Consider the following 16,367-nt stretch of genomic DNA (forward strand, 5'->3'; position numbering starts at 1 on the left):
GGCATTGTGTAACAGGATGTATAGGTGTATGAGTGCATATGATGAGTGAGTACATGTATGAGTGACTGTATAGGACTGTTGGTGAATGAGTGGATGTGTATGTGGATCTTAGAATTACTGAAGAGGTTGTTGTAACTGGTATTGGTATGTCCATTGTTTTGAAAATGTTAGTCTCTATTTTTGAATGTGTGTATCAAAGGTTATATTAGGGTGAGAGGAGGTCTGCCACTCTATCACAAGGATGATGTCATCAGTGATGTCATCAGTGATGTCATTTGAGATGTCATCAGTGATGTCATGAGTGATGTCACTGACCATGTCATGAGTGATGTAATATGTGACGTCATCAGCAGTGCATTGCGGGCGCGCAAGTTATAGTTAGCTGAACTAACTATAACGGGGGAATTTCAATGGTTTTGTACAAGTGAAAAGTCCAGCTAACTATAACACCCCTGAAACCTATGGTTTTTTCAGTGAATTTCTGAGGTTTTTTAAATGCTAATTCCTAACTATAACGTGCCTGAAACCTATGGTTTTTTCTGTGAATTTCAAAGGTTTTTTAAATGCTAATTTCTAACTATGCCTACAGAGATAGGACATGTGAAGAGAGAAGAAAAAAGGCACAGAAAGAAACAAAAGAAGTGCAGAAAGAAGCAACAGAAGTCCTCAAATACGAAGATAAGTGCAAGAAGAAGGATAACGTGCAGAAAGAACAAAAAGAAGAGCAGAAAGAAGCCTTGTTGCAAAATCATCCTGTACCCTCAACTTTTTCAGACGAATACTGGTGGTAACTGAGTCTGACTAACCAGTCCTAGAGCCAGTGCTATGTTAAAAGACACTTAGAATACAGTGAAAACACCTACATACACTAGGGAACATTCTGCGTTGGGGTCCCCCTGTGATTAGCATGACCTCCTCTGTAAGCCCCTAGTGTATAATAGGGCATGGGGATTAAAACTACCTCTTAAAACAGGCCACAGGGCGTTTTTGCACACGTTAACTCAGGCCCCGTCCCCTCCCTTCACCACTGTGTAAACACGCCCTGTGTCCATTTTTAGTTGGGAGATTAAGTTCATTTGAATCCTGAGGGTCCCTAGGGTCCAACTAGCCCACTAGGTACCTCCAGTAAGTGCCACAGAGCTGCGTTGCAGAGAGGTGTAAAAAGTGGCACGGCCTGGACCACCTCTCTGCAATGCAGCTCAGTGGCGCTTACTGGAAGCACTTGGTGGGCTAGTTAGCCCCCAGGGGCCCTCAGTATTGAAGGGAAATTATATCCCCAATTTAAAACGTGCCATAGTGCGTGTTTGCACACGTCACCTCAGGCCCCGTCCCCTCCCTTCACCACTGTGTAAACGCGCCCTGTGGCTGTTCTAAGTTGAGAGATTAAGTCCCCCTGAATCCTAAGGGTCCCTAGGGTCAAACTAGACCACTAGGTACCTCCAGTAAGCGCCACAGAGCTGCGTTGCAGAGAGGTGTAAAAAGGGGCTTGGCCTCAGAACACCTGGCTGCAGCGCAGCTCCCTGGCGCATACTGGAGATGCCTGTTGGGGGCGAGTTTGCAGAGTGCTGCACGGAGGGGGCATGGCCTCCGGCACAATGCCAGTCTTTTATTTATTTTAGTTTTTTAAGAAGGGGGGCTGTTTGGTTCCCCTTCTTATTCTAATTTATTGGCCCTGATGACCCCATCCCCCAGGGCCAGTCTCCTAATTATATTTTTTTGACCCCAATCCCCAGGGCCGGCCACTGTTTTTTATTATTTTAAAAAAATATATATTTCTAGACACACCTAGGACATGCTGGACAAACCGTACGTACCTATCACCATGACGATTTGCGTGATATTCATTAAAAGGCGACTATGCATGTAATGAATCCACGTGGAATGTATTTACACCACTAGTGAAGCTCTGACATGTCTGATGCCCTACCGTGCCTAATCCTGGTAGACACCCTTGTCGTTTATTTATACAAACATGGGTAGCTATTGACGGGCACATTTAATACACATGCACACCAAGCCATTCAAAGGGGATTCGACAAAAATTCGACCAAAACTATGCAAGAAACCCCCCTCACGGTTAATAAAACACACATCCACTGCCGGATGTGTAATACTTTTTATTTTACTCTCTGGAAAGGGGACGAACATCACTTGAGAGTCACAGCGTGCTCCTGACAGAGCCCAATGCTGTGTTACACCCACCATTGCCTGCCGAGTGCCACACACCTCTGTGTTGTATTCCACTAGCTAGTGCATATGCTATGACACTCTCTAGCCCATGTGCACTGTAACACCACCCCGTGAATATGTCATGCCACACTTGTCTTCGCACGGGTTATATTGCCCTATCTAACGTGCCTTTCTCGATGCCTATGTTATAACGCACAGTGCTATGCCATACATATTACAATCTGGGATCCATATCTTTGTCACAGTGCATATGCAACGTTACACTCCCCAGCACATATTTTATATTACAACTTTAGAGACTAGTTAGGTTACACAACACTGCCCTGTGCATATTACACTCCAAGGCGCATATCGCATAGCACGCGCTAGTGCCTGTGCTATCTCGCGCTCTCCAATGAATCTGTCATTGCGCACAATGTATTGCATATTATATTTCACGCCCGGTTCATCTTATATCACACTTTTTGGTGCATAGTTTATACCATACACTATATCTAGTTTTCATTTTCAATCGTGCTCTCAGGACTATGTTCTATATAACACTGTGTTCACCTACCCTTTTCACGGGCATTACATTTTGCGATAGGGGGTGGAGGGTCAGGGGGTGTTTCTGCCAAGTGAGCCCGGAGTCACAGTCACAAACGTCCTCTTCTTCCTGAATAAAAGTGAGATTATGCTGCATACTTGTTCATATTTTAAGTAGTTCGCACAGACACAATGTTTTAAAAACAATAAAGTTCCTAATACCCGCCTTCTCTGAACAGTTAGCTTGCTGCCCCATCCCCTTCCTCCCTATCCTCTGTTGTGTGAATCCATGGACTAGCCTCCTCCCTCCTGCCATGCATGGTCTGATGTGCTGCCACTGCCCTCAATTTAGTATGATGTACCAGTCCACTCCTCCTGCCCTCCATTGCCCAATTCTATGGCCCATCATTGACCTCCTGCTTAAACTCTGTGCTTAGCTTGCTGCCCCTATTCTCCTTCCCCCTGCCCTCCGATGTCTTTGTGCATGCCCCTGCTCCATCCTTTTTGCCCACCATGTCCCATGGACCTGCCACTCCTATCTACTCTGAGTGTTCTGTTGAGCTGCCACTCCCCTCCCACCTGCCAAGCATTGTCAGATGACTGTAACCTGTCCCTGCCACCTCCACCCTGCCTGTCCACATGCCATGCCCCTATCCTCTTCCTCCTGTCCTACATGGTCCATTGTACTGCCACACCCTCCTGCCCTCCCTGGTCTGTTGTGCTGCAACTGCTCCTCCTGCCTGCCCCGTGTGGTCTGTTGTGAGGTCCCTTCCCCTGAACTTTCTTGTCTGTGCACAGGTCCTGACCCTTTCTTCTATCCTCCATCGTCCTTTGTGCATGCCCCTCCACCCTCCTTCTTGCCCATCATAGCCATTGTGCTGCCACTAACCCTCCCACTTGCCATGCATGGTCTTCTGTGCTGCCATGGCCCCTCCCACCTTCCCTGTGTGGTCAGTTAGCTGCCCCTGACCCCCTCCCACCTTCCCTCCATGGTCTGTGTATATGCCATCACAGTCTCACTGTTGCTCTTCATGGTGTGTCTTGCTTCTAGTGCCCATCCTGCCTGACCTCCATGGCTATCTTGCTGCTCCTGTCCTGCCCCCTTGCCCCCAGCCCTACTCCCTCCCTCCTGGCTTGTCTGTTCCATTGTAATGCCCCTGATCCGTCCCTCCTGCCCTTTATGGTCTGTTATACTGCAGCTTTCTCTCCTGTCTGTCCATTATGGTCAGCTAGCTACCATTGCCTCTTGCCCCTCTGTTCTCTGTTGTCCATGTGCATGGTCCTGTCCCCTCCCTCTTGCTTTCTATGGATTGTTGTGCTGCACTCCCGTCCTGCATGCCCTGTGTGGTGTATTGTGCTGCTGCAAACCCTGATGCCAGCCCTGCAGGGTCAGTTTGGTGCACCTCTCCATGTCCCTCCTGTCCTCTGTTATCCAAGTCCATGTCCCTATCCCATTTCCTTCCATGATCCAATCTACCATACTTGCGAACATTTTGAACTTGGTAAGAGGGAGATTTTGAAAAAAAACTGGGGTATTGATTTTCCCCTTTGAGTTACATTGAAAAAGAGGATATTGTAGACAGGAGACAGATCAAATAAAGCCCATTTGAGCTTAAAAACATTGGACGTTTCCTGGCTGAATCGGGTCTGTTGGCATGTATGGTTGTACTACCATTGCCTCTTCCTTCTGCCCTCAATGGTCTATTACATTGCCACAGCCTTGAAGGAGGGTAGTTTTTGTATCACAGGGGGCCCCTGGCCCGTTCTGTCCACACCTGAAGTATGAGACCCTTGTCCTTGCCCTGCCAGCTGAATTTTAGGCCGTATTAAATTGACCAGCGGGTCCTGTGTTGCTATATAATTATCCTGAGACATCCTTACCACTCAGCCAGCATAAAACCCCTGTGTAGGCCCTTCTGTTCAATATGTAGGCCTCTTTGTTAAATTGACCATAGCTCTGCAATTTTAGTGTATAGCAGTCTGAAGGCAGGTCTGCGAGGCCTTCTGATCCAAACTAGTAGCCCCCACCCTACCCGAGTGCTCCGTGCTCGGTATCAAAGTTCAACATCCCCCTGAAGCTGTCGACATACAGTAGGCTGCATCCTGGACTGGTACTTGCTTCCTGGGCAGGTTTCCCGCTTTTAAGGAAGTGGCAACCGCAGAGCGTCAAGTTAGGAGAACTGAGGAGATTTTATACATGAATATATTGAATTCCCGTACAATACCCATTATTTTCTGCTTGCTCTATGGAACTTACGATAAGCGATTGGCCTGAGAGACTGACCTTTTCACCCAGTCCATTGTCAGCATTAAGTGGGTAAATTACGAAATGTCTGGTAAAATCTGCAGACGAAGCTTTTGGGTAGCATACGTAGGTAGATGTAGCGTGCAAAGGAGCCCACAAAATGATATAAAAAGGGAGCACCCACAGATATCGACGGACTACCTCGCCGTCTGTATGTAGGTTAACAGGCAGTGCAGGTTTTTCCCAAGAGCTGGGAGCTCTTGTCTTCCTTTGCTTAAAATGTCTTGCTCTGCTTTGCTTGAAGTATCTTATTCTATTTTACCTATATGAAATGTCATGTTATGTTTAACCATTGTTCTCTTTACTTTTGCATTTAAAAGATTTTGTATTGTAATTGCAGGAATGCTTGCTCTAAGAGTAAACGTGAGTGTTCCTAGGTAACATTTTCCTTGGTGTAACTTGTTTCTCATGATGCATTTATAGATGTGTTTTCTCTCTCTCTCTGTCAGTACATTAATTGAGATACAGAGAATATTATGACAGCTGTATGATTATCTGGATTCTGTATTTTGTACTTTATGTCTCTATTCTGCGGTTTCTTTGAAGTTGCATCTTCTCATTAAACTGCCATTGTATTCTGCCTCCAATTCCATGTCTCATATGTCTGTTTTCTTCATTTTTGGAGCAAGCGTTCCTAGGCACCCCGGCTCAAATTAAGGTGCCCCTTTTGTCCCTGACTCACTCTCCTGCTCAGTTCTGTGGTGGCTCCCGGGGATCTGGGGACCGCCCCTAGCTTCCTTGACCCGTAATAGATCTTCCCTCCAACAGCCTCTCTTGCAAGTCCTGTATTGTTGGTTTGTTGCCCCTGCCCCCCTTTCCACTGCCCTCCATAGTCTGTTGTGCTTCCACGGCCCTTCCTGCCTGCTCAGTGTGGTTAAATTGTTGCCTTTGCACCCTCCTACCTGCCTTCAATTTTCAGAGTCCGTGCCCCTGGCCTCTGCCTCTCAACAGTATCCTAATGAACAACTAGATTGCTAACATTCTATGTTTATTACAAAAGTGTGGAACGCCTGACATCATCTTGATGTAATCAAAACTGTAATACCTAGAGCATTTCCTTTAGAAATTACATATATGAGAGGGTCTTATTGGCATCAAATTTATGGTTAGTGCTCTAAAAGACTAAAATAAGGACATCTTTTCTGAGTTTTCAAATAGCGACAAAGCACTTTTAAATTATTTGTTATCTTTATGTTTTTTTATCCAGTTGACCACTTGATTAAATGTTGCACTTAGGGGAGAGGATGTGGTGTTACTTCCAGAACTGCAGACTTTGCAACTGGGGAACCAGGTTGAAGTTTCTGCTTCAGCTCGACATTCTGTGATTCTGGTCAAATCACTTAGTCTCCCCATGTCTACAACCAAAATGAATTTGTTCTTGTGTGATGTAACCAATGCTCATGTAAAGCACTCCAATACCTGACAAGTCTGCACTATATAACACTGCAAAAACACAAAATAATAAGTGTTTTGCACACTTCTGTCATTGGGCTATATTTGGGCTACATCTGGGTGATTTTGGGCTACATTTGGGCTCTTTTGTCTCCGGTGGCCATCTTGGGAGATTTATTTGTTATGAAGTTTCCTAATTTCCTCATGTACTGCAGTCTCCTCAGTAGGAAATGCTTTCAGTTTTTTACTTTGATTCCATCATGAAGGTATTCAGATATGTCACACATTTGCCATAAATTCTGAATGTTAGCACTCTAGTTGCTCATTAGATCACTGTAGTAAAACTACTGCACCATGGAAGTCTGCTCCTGGTATTAAAAGTGCATGTTTCAGTCTGCATGTCAGAATTTTTTAATGAAATAGAAGAGGATTTGAGAAGTCACTCAAAATGTGCCCTCATTTTCTTTCTTCAGCATTAATCATAATTTCTATGGCAAAATGAACCTCCTCATTGTGTTCCTTTTTAAATTAAATGTTTTAAGTGTTACCAGTTTATTCCAATCAAGATGGCTTCAGGTGTGCCATACTTTTGTCATAATGAAGACAGTAAGCGCTCTAGTTGTTTTTAAGAACATTCTGGGACATTCTGTCATTGGGCTATACTTGGGCTACATCTGGGTGATATTTGGGCTACATTTGGGCTCTTTTGTCTCTGGTGGCCATCTTGGGAGACTTATTTGTTATGAAGTTTCCTAATTTCCTCATTTACTGCAGTCTCCTCAGTAGGAAATACTTTCAGTTTTTTACTTTGATTCCATCAAGAAGGCATTCAGATGTGTCACACATTTGCCATAAATTCAGAATGTTAGCACTCTTTTTGCTCATTAGATCACTGTAGTAAAGCTACTGCTCACCAGGGAAAACTGCTGCTGGTATTGAAAGTGCATGTTTCAGTCTGCATGTCAGAATTTTTTAATGAAATAGAAGAGGATTTGAGAAGTCACTCAAAATGTGCCCTAATTTTTCTTTCTGGAGCACTAATCATACTTTTTATGGAAAAATGAACCCCCTCATTTTGTTCCTTTTTAAATTAAATGTTTTAAGAGTTACCACTTTAATCCAAGCAAGATGGCTTCAGGTGTGCCATACGTTTATCATAAGTAGGACTGTTAGCGCTCTAGTAGTTCTTTGGAACACTCTGGGAAGCTGCAGTAGAACACAAAGGAATCAACTGACAGTCTCTGCCCTTGTTGGATGTACATGTTTTACTGAGAATGTCAGACTTCATTCTCACATGACTGAGAAAGATAATGTGAATTTACAGAAAATAAGCTCTCAGTTTAACCTATAGATCACCTTCCAAACCTCTGTGGTAAAAGCATGAGAAAATATTTTTCTCTCAATCATGATATCCCAGCAGAAGGCTTTTTCACATGGTGAAATCACCTTAGAACATACCACAATTCCTAAAATGAGTATGGTACCATCAACAAATGATTTATAATGTAACTAAAGTCTTAAAACCTTCTATTAACTGCAATGCTTTTTAATGAGGTGCTATCATGTATATTGGTCCCAAGATGGCTGCCAACACTTCTTGGATGAAGTGCTGACAGCCAATCAGATCTCAGGATGAGATGTGTGGTTAGGCTCCGCCCACATATATATATGCTTTTAAATGCTATTTTCTCAGGAAATACTGAACAGATTTACACCAGACCTGCAAAAGGCACTTCCTTGACCTTATGGCTACCTCTCTGCCAAATTTCAAGTAATTCTGTTCAGCCGTTCGGGCTGTAGCTGTGTCTAAAGGTCCTATGGAAAAATGCATGGGGAAAACGCGTTTTGGGACCCCCCTTTTTTTTCGGCCCCTGCTTGACGAATCCCCCCGAGACTTTCAGGGTAGGAGCGGAGCGTAGCGCCCCACCTATTTTGAAAATTTCGCGAGGATTCGTCGACCGGCGCCAAAGTTATTCCAAATAGAATGTTGCGGATTTCCTATGGAAACAGGGTCCTAACTATAACTACCTACTGGCGACCGCCAGTAGGTAATATATATATATATATATATATATATATATATATATATATATATATATAAAACATTTTCCTCTTATGCATATATGTTTATATATTTTTATAATATGACATATAGCTATGTAAAAGCGTTTTAATACTTAGTGGATCTCATTTTTGAAGAAGTTAATTTTCTTTATATTTTGAATGTAGTGCTTATGTGACCCAGAGGAAAATATTTTCTTAAAAATAACAGATGATAAATATTGTAGTGCACTTATTTAGATCAAATTTCAATTAAGCATTTGTGTGTCTGGCAGAATGTGGCTCTTTTACTCGCTTGAACGTTTACAAAATCGTCCCAGCCAGCTGCTCCCGGTGGCGGCTCCTCCGCTAAGGTGGAGGAGCTTTGCCCCACTACGCAAAAATGAAAAATAAAATGACAATAATGTATAGTTATTATCATTTTATTTTTCCTAATGCATGCAGTCAGTGGCCTGTGTGCAGTGTGGGGCGGGTTGGCCAGAGCAGGGGAGGAGTAGTTTGTGCTCCCAAAGTGTGCATGAACTGTTTGGCCAGCCCTCTTGTGCCGACCAAATAGTTCATGCACACTTTGCATGTTCCCTACTAGAAGCATTACACAGACTGCTGAGGAACATGCACAGGCTCAATGTTCCCGTCTGAGCACCGAACCACGGCGCTCAGACCTATCACAACGCTGCATTGCAGTATTGTGATTTGCTCGTGGAGCCTGTTTTCCGGGTGCTTCCTGCTGCCGGCAAGACAGGAGAAAGGAAGAAGGAAGACGACTCAGTGGAGGCGGCGGCTGGCTGTTCGAGGGTAAGTGTATTTTTTTATTCTTAATTAACCCCCGTCCCACCACCCCCATCCGGGAGCAGCCCCTACTAGCTGCTCCTCCTGCAAATAATGCACTTCATACATTCAAGTGAATGCCCTCCCTAGGAGGCGGACTATAACGTCTGCTAGCCAATAGTGTAATAGTGGGAGAGAAATACTCTTCTCAGTTGGTCCATCGTGTCAAATTCACTGTCGCTAAGCAATGTCTGCATGGGCTGGTGCAAAGCAACCACTGCCTGAAGGAGGCCTGGCCCAAAGCCTACTCTCCTTGTATCGTTTACAAGACATCTAGTGAACAACTAAAGCAGTCAGGCCAGACCCACAACTGAACTATTCTGAGATTTCTCTGATGGAAGTATTTGTGAAGGACGATCATAGGTTATGTAGATAGAACATGCAGCTTGCACACCAGCATTAGCCTTCTTCAGTACAAGGTGCTTACGAAGTAGTTTCCTTTTGTATTTTGAAATACAAGAAGTTGGCCCGCACTGCAGTGTTTTGTACAATGTCTACATTTTGTTGTTGATTTTTTTAAATGCCTGTTCCGATTATTTCTAAAGCCACACCAGTGAACTAATTTGTGTTTCTTCTCTGATATGTTGAGTTTGTATTCTTGAATCCGGGGAGGTGGCATAGTTGCAAACGTCAGCACTGTAATGTTGTTGCCTTCAAAACACAGCTGTGGGAGCAGACAGTGTTCTACAATTTATAGGAATCTACAGCTTTTTTTTCTTTCACACAACTAGCAGATGATTTTTTATATTTCCGCAGTTAATTCATTCTTAAACATAAGACCTCTTTAGAAAATATATCTAGAATATTTAGAGATACATTTTTTACAGTTTGTCCTGATGAAACCCATTATTTCCTTGCTGATGATACTTAAGTAGATTAAAAAGCAAAATAAACTTGCCCCATACTTCACTCATGTCCATGTTTATTTGTTACTACGTCACTATATTACAAGTATATAAATAAAAGATGTATTTTTGTTTTTTAGAGAGCTTGCCCTACATATAGTTCGGCTTACAAAAGCCTCTCACTGCCACGCACTCAAAGCGTAGCATCTTCTAACATACTGTGTACCTTGCACAGATTATATTTTGCACCACCACAGTGCCAACCATATCACCCTCATTGTAAAATTCTTCCTGTTTTCCCAACACAAATAGTTAATGAACGACGGATGGTAAATGAAACCAAACTAGTGTTTTTTTGCAACTGTTAGTCAGTTGTGCAGATTTAACCTGTTAACCGTGGCACAAATTCTGCCGCGGTGCGCAAGTTTTAATGAGTGGGTGGGGCCGCGACGGCCAACGGGCGTGCGCAGCACTAGCCAGGTAGTGCTCGTGATGGCGGCTGGCCGACGCGCGCACCGAACGGGTTAAAAGATTTGCATGGTATAATTTCATGTGGCTGAAGTGGGAAAAAATGGTGGGCGGGGGTGTTTGGGGGAGTAACAAAAGAACAAAAAAAAACATAGCTGCTACTTGCTGCTCTTCTGCTCGCTACTCCACTGGTCACAGGCTGAGGCTCCCAGGCTCCCCTATGGCCAATCAAGACGCTGTTCTCATTGTGATAATACCCATGAGAGCAGCGTCAGGATTGGGCTGAGCAGGCTCGCTTTGCTCCCTATCAGGAGTTGGGCGCCTGTGTCTGCTGTTGTTTTCCATCCAGCTATGCAACTGGATTGGAGAGATGTCAATGCACATGTTGGTCTGGCCGTCCTAAGACGGCCATCTAAACCGACATGCGCACTGACAGCAGTGCCCGCCACTACTCTGCCTCATCCTCCCAGCTGCTGTCGTCATGATGGACCCATCCCCAAAACGTGCTGCCCACCGTGAAGAAAAATAAAATGATAATAAAACTGTTTTATTATAATTTTATTCATTTTCCTCTGTGGGAAGCTGTCGCGGCGCGGCGCGGCGCAGCTGAGTTTCACTCCACTAAAGTTTCCATTTTAATAGCAGCCTTTCATAGTGAGCAGAATGTTTGTTTACACTGTTGGTGCTGTTTTTTCCAGCATTTAATCTAGACTCTAAACAGACAGCGGCTAACACTATGGCAGGGGCGTAACAAAGGCCCCCACAGCCACCGTGGAGCGGGGGGCAGCCAGCAGCCAGTTAGCACTGCACCCATCCGTCTGGGATGTGACTTACATAACTTACGTTACGCTTGCCGTAGTTGCACCTCGCCGGGGCCTCATTATGAATTAAATGGTGCTCGCCCATACCTGCGCGGTCTTCACCTATAGGGTGGGGCTGGTCATTCTTGTGCGCATGCCACTTTGCGCAATTAAAAGTACGCGTGAGGCGGCTGCGAAGGATCGTGAGGCCTTAATTTAATTATTGCCAGCCCCTGGCTAAGCTTGCCCAGTCTTCTGCCGCCCGCTCAAGCATGCCACTGAATGCTGCAGGCCTTGCCTACCCCCACCTTCAGCCAGGAAGCCGCCGCCTCCATTGGTGCAGCTGTCTCCATGGCATGTAGTTCAAAGCTTTTCTTCAGGTAGGCTTTTCTTCAACTTTGTTATAAACTTTGCACGCTCTTGTGTATTCAATCTACCTCATTAAACGTTCCCTTTCTCCTACATTCCATTCGCTATTCGGTACTCTTTTCTATTTTCTTCCTTTCATCTCATGTACTCTCCTTCTTTGCGTTTCTTCCCCCTATCCTTTATGTCTCCCTCTCCCGGGCTTTTCTCCGACTTTTCTGCAACGCCATTGCTTGACTACTTCCAACTCTCTGCTGCAGTTCTCGCCTGATTCCCCCAGTTTTTTTATGCATTTCCACTTCCCTTCAATATCCAGCCTACTCTCATCCATTCCATGCCCCCTCCTGCAATCCGGACCTTTCTTCCATTCCTTCCTCTTTCGCACATTCCCATATAATTCCCGCGTTTTCCCCTCATCCCTGCGTCCCCAGTCTCTTGTCTTCACCCTATTTTCTTACATTGGATTCCTCCCTGCCTCGTGCAGCCTGTTCTTTCTCTCCCCGGCAGCCCCCTTTTCTCCCGCAATTCTGTCTCGTGTCTGCCCTGGCTTCCCCCAGGTTCAGGCGTCAGGACTCACGTGGCTCAGAGCTACACAGCTCTAGTTTGGCTTTAGTATCTCTGATTGGCAGTTGCTAAACCTGCTGCTTTATTCACACCTCTCAAATCGCACAGCCTTAAATGTGTATTTTCTTGATTTATAGCTCCACGGACCAGATCTCACACAAGCTAAGCCCAGGGTCGGTTTATCGCTGGTGGCACCCGGTGGGCCAATCTTTTTTGGTGCCCCCAATGACCTCCTTCTCCATGGATTCCTCACCCCCACCCCCCCCCCCCCAGCAGTGCACCTCATCTCTCCATAGCCCCTCTCCCACGTGCATTTCATTTGTTTTAAAGCGCTGGTTGGGGTTGGCTCTAGTAATGAGAATATATATCCACCCAAACAAACCCTTTTTAGCAACAGTAGGAATAGATAACGAAAGAGGGGGATAAAAAGAACATAGCATCCTAACCTATACCATGCAGTTTACCTGCAGCTCCTTGTTGACAGTTCATACCTCGCTGTTCTATACGAGGTGTGTAACTCATGAACTTCTATGACATAAGGTTCTCTGTGACAAAAACAGTAACCCAATTAGCTGTCTACATAAAATGCACTCATGTGATCTGCTTTGACCCAGTGGCCTAAAATGAGCCCCAGAGTGCTCCAGGGACACTGCATGGGCGGCAGCCCCAGGCCTGAGAGCTCTTGACTGGTTTTGGAGCCAGGGGGCCCCTCCATGTACTTTTGCAGGGGGACCTCCTCACGTTTGGTTACGCCACTGCACTACGGGGTAGTGGGCATGTATGCTCTAAATCTTTCGTCAGACTTTCACAAATACATAACATTTAAGCTAAATGGAACTACTAGAATGACGTGCTTTTCATATATTATTCCCCAAATAATTTCAGAACATATTGAATTTGACTAAACATTTATATAATTCACTGCAAACCTGAGTGTGCGATGGGCACCATCTCATCATTTTGTAAAGGGCATTTCTTTTTCACATATAGAGACAATTATGAGATTAAAGCTAAAATATTTTTTGCAGTTAATATAACTCACTGTCCTAACTGGGATGTGTATATTATTATCTTTTGTAGGTGCAAGTATCAACTCCAGTAATTCCTATAATGGGAATTACCAGCAACATCAGGAAAAGCAAAATATGCAGATTACCTCACCAAGTATGCCCAGTTGTAATACTGCATGTTTTACCGGTGCAAATATTGAGGACTTTGTCCCTTAGTAATTGCAATGGGATAACGAATTGACAGGGCATTGCACAGATTCTGACATGTTCCATGGTGGTCTATAGGGGATCATGGTTTGAATACCTGGTAATACTGGCACATAGTATCACCATTATCGATGGTGTCAGTAATATATGAAGTGAAATTACTGGGCTCTTTTACCATGTTACTTGTAATGAGGATCATAGAAATTTCTTATAAATTATCAGTAGTGGTTTCTCAATAGGTGCCTTTTGGACTATGCTCTACCACCAATGAGTGGCCACACACACAGTAAATTGTATCCCTCCGCAATCCAACACTTTCCCTACTGTTGCACTCAGAGTGAGAATAGTAAATTTTACCCCTCCACAATCCAACACTTTCCCTACTGTTGTACTGACTGCAGTGGGAATAGTAAATTTTATCCATCTGCAATCCAACCCTTTACCTACTGTTTTATTAATTGTAGTGGGACTAGTACATTTTACAGATACGCTATCCAACACGTTACCTACTGTTTCATTTACTGGAGGGAGATTTGTAAATTTTACCCAGTTTTATTATTTTTGTGTTGTGAAAGTAGTAAATTTTTTATATATTTAACATAATAGTTTGCGTAGTTTTGTATAAATTGTAGTGGTAATAGTATATGTATTACATTTTATATTTTATTTTATATTGTTATAATTTATATTCTTATGTTTTTGTTTATTTAGAATTATAATATTTGTTATTATTAATGTTTTTAATGTGTAGAATATTTTTACTAAATTAAGTTTATTTAAAATGTTTTTTTTTAAGCTGTTATTGCCCACTGGAGGGCTTTTAATTAAATGAACATTTTGCTATAGCACAGAAACCTACTAAAGGTAAAGGAATTTTGAAAGTGCACTTCTGATCCCAACATGCAATACTTAGTTTAACTCACCTGTGACGCCCACTGAGGGATAATTAAATGGACATGCAGAGGGGAGTGCCTTTTCACCATTTCTGTGCAGTATCATGGAGCCTGTAACCAAGGAGCTGCTTGTTCTGAAACGTGTAAGGCAATGAAATGCAACTGAATGAAAATGCCAGTTTTCTTTTCTTAACCCATTGGGTGCTCATGACGGAATGGTTCATCATGAGCACCAGTGCTCCTGTACTCAGATGGAACCAGGCACGGAAAATCCCTCTTCTGGAGACAGCAGAGTGATTTCCCATTTATTTTGCCTTGGGGGGTGGGGAAGAGCTTTCCCAACCCCCCGAGGCCTGTTAGGGGTTTTCATTGTAATGACGATTGCGCGCATGTTACTATTTAATATATTTATTACTTATTATTTTAATTTATATATGTTTAAAAAAATGATATTTAATACAGCAATATTTATTACAACAATATTTCCCCCCCAATATTTTTGTACTTACCATTATAAGTATAGGATGATTATATTTTTGACATCGATATTTTGGTTAATATATTTTGGTAAGGGGATATTTTGAAGGTTGATATTTTCTCAGTGAAACCCTTAATTCTCACACATGTGAATAGGGACAGGCCGTGCAAGTTTCTGGTTGCTACATAAAGCCCTTACTCTTTATTTTGTTACCCTAGATTGAGTTATACTTCATTAGATACAGTCTTTTGCTTAATTTACGGAAGAGGGGATTTACTCATGTATTCTTACACCCGTAATATACCACATGCTGTATAAAACATAACAGATTCACTGATTCCCACTTTCTTTTCTATTTTACGCAGGAGGCACATAGAATATGTCTGGGTAACACATACCACTCTACACTGACTCCATGTGACCTGTGTACTTTCTCTTCCCATCCCCTCTTACCTCATTTAACCTAGATTGACTTTGACTTGTGTTGGGCTGTCTCGATGTGTGTGAAGTTGGGAACTCCTAATTGCTCATGCAGAAATTAAGGTCAGATTTGACAATAGGTACACAGGCTGGGGAGGATGCTACACCCAGGAACGTGATACATTTTAAAGAGGTCTACCCTGTCACAGAACGGTCTTAGCTGACACCTAGGCATGGCTCTTCTTTGTTCCTCCAGTCAGGCAGTCACCAATCCCAGTGGGATAGGAATTGCCACAGAACTGGTCCGCAGTGACTACAGAGGACCTGTTGCTCGTTTACCTGGCCACACACCTGAGATGGGCACACAGCGTGTGCACAAGGGAAGAAGGGTTTCACCATATTGGATTTGGGCAGAGAGGGGCACAATGAGATTGTTTTCATCCAAGTACACCCAAACTGCTGCAAAAGTGGGTAGGGATACCTCTGGGAACATTTTCTCTATTGGTTAGGGAGGAGGGGCCAAGAGTCTCTCACACACACAGGCTAGTACCAGGCATAAATGTGTCCCCCTAGGAGCCCTCTTCAGAACACTACTGGGCCTATGAAAGATAGAAGAAAGACTGTGCCTGCTGTTGACACCTGTGAAGATGCCTGATGGGTTGAACCTGCTCCCACTTGTTCCCAGGACAAAGAAGCTGACTCCAAGGGTTTTTTGGATGACTTCCTGTTAAGCTATAGGGCTACAAAATGGTGCAGGAATCTCCTTTTCCTGAAGAGCCCAGCTGACCAGTTCCAACTGGACCTGCCCTTGACCCTGGTGGTGGCTTATGCTGAATGAGTCTTGACCCCCAAGTGCTGTTCCTGAGGTCATGGGACCATGTGCTTTCTCCAACTCTACTCCAAGTACCATCCTGAAAAACTGGGACTATTGACTTTACGGCTCCATAGACCTCTGGAAAACCGAGGCAAACCTGCTAAGTCAATCCGACAAAGGTGTGTTGCCTCTGAGCAACAG

General features: G+C 43.9%; 1 protein-coding gene across 2 annotated transcripts in view; it reads left to right on the forward strand.

The window, feature by feature from the left end:
• ADAMTSL3 (ADAMTS like 3) overlaps positions 1-16,367 on the forward strand; it is a 2,432,792-nt gene that overhangs the window by 432,863 nt on the left and 1,983,562 nt on the right. The gene's annotated exons all lie outside the window — the stretch shown is intronic.

The sequence above is a fragment of the Triturus cristatus genome, chromosome 3_1, assembly GCF_964204655.1.
Source record: "Triturus cristatus chromosome 3_1, aTriCri1.1, whole genome shotgun sequence".
In the NCBI taxonomy this organism is placed as follows: Eukaryota; Metazoa; Chordata; class Amphibia; order Caudata; family Salamandridae; genus Triturus; species Triturus cristatus.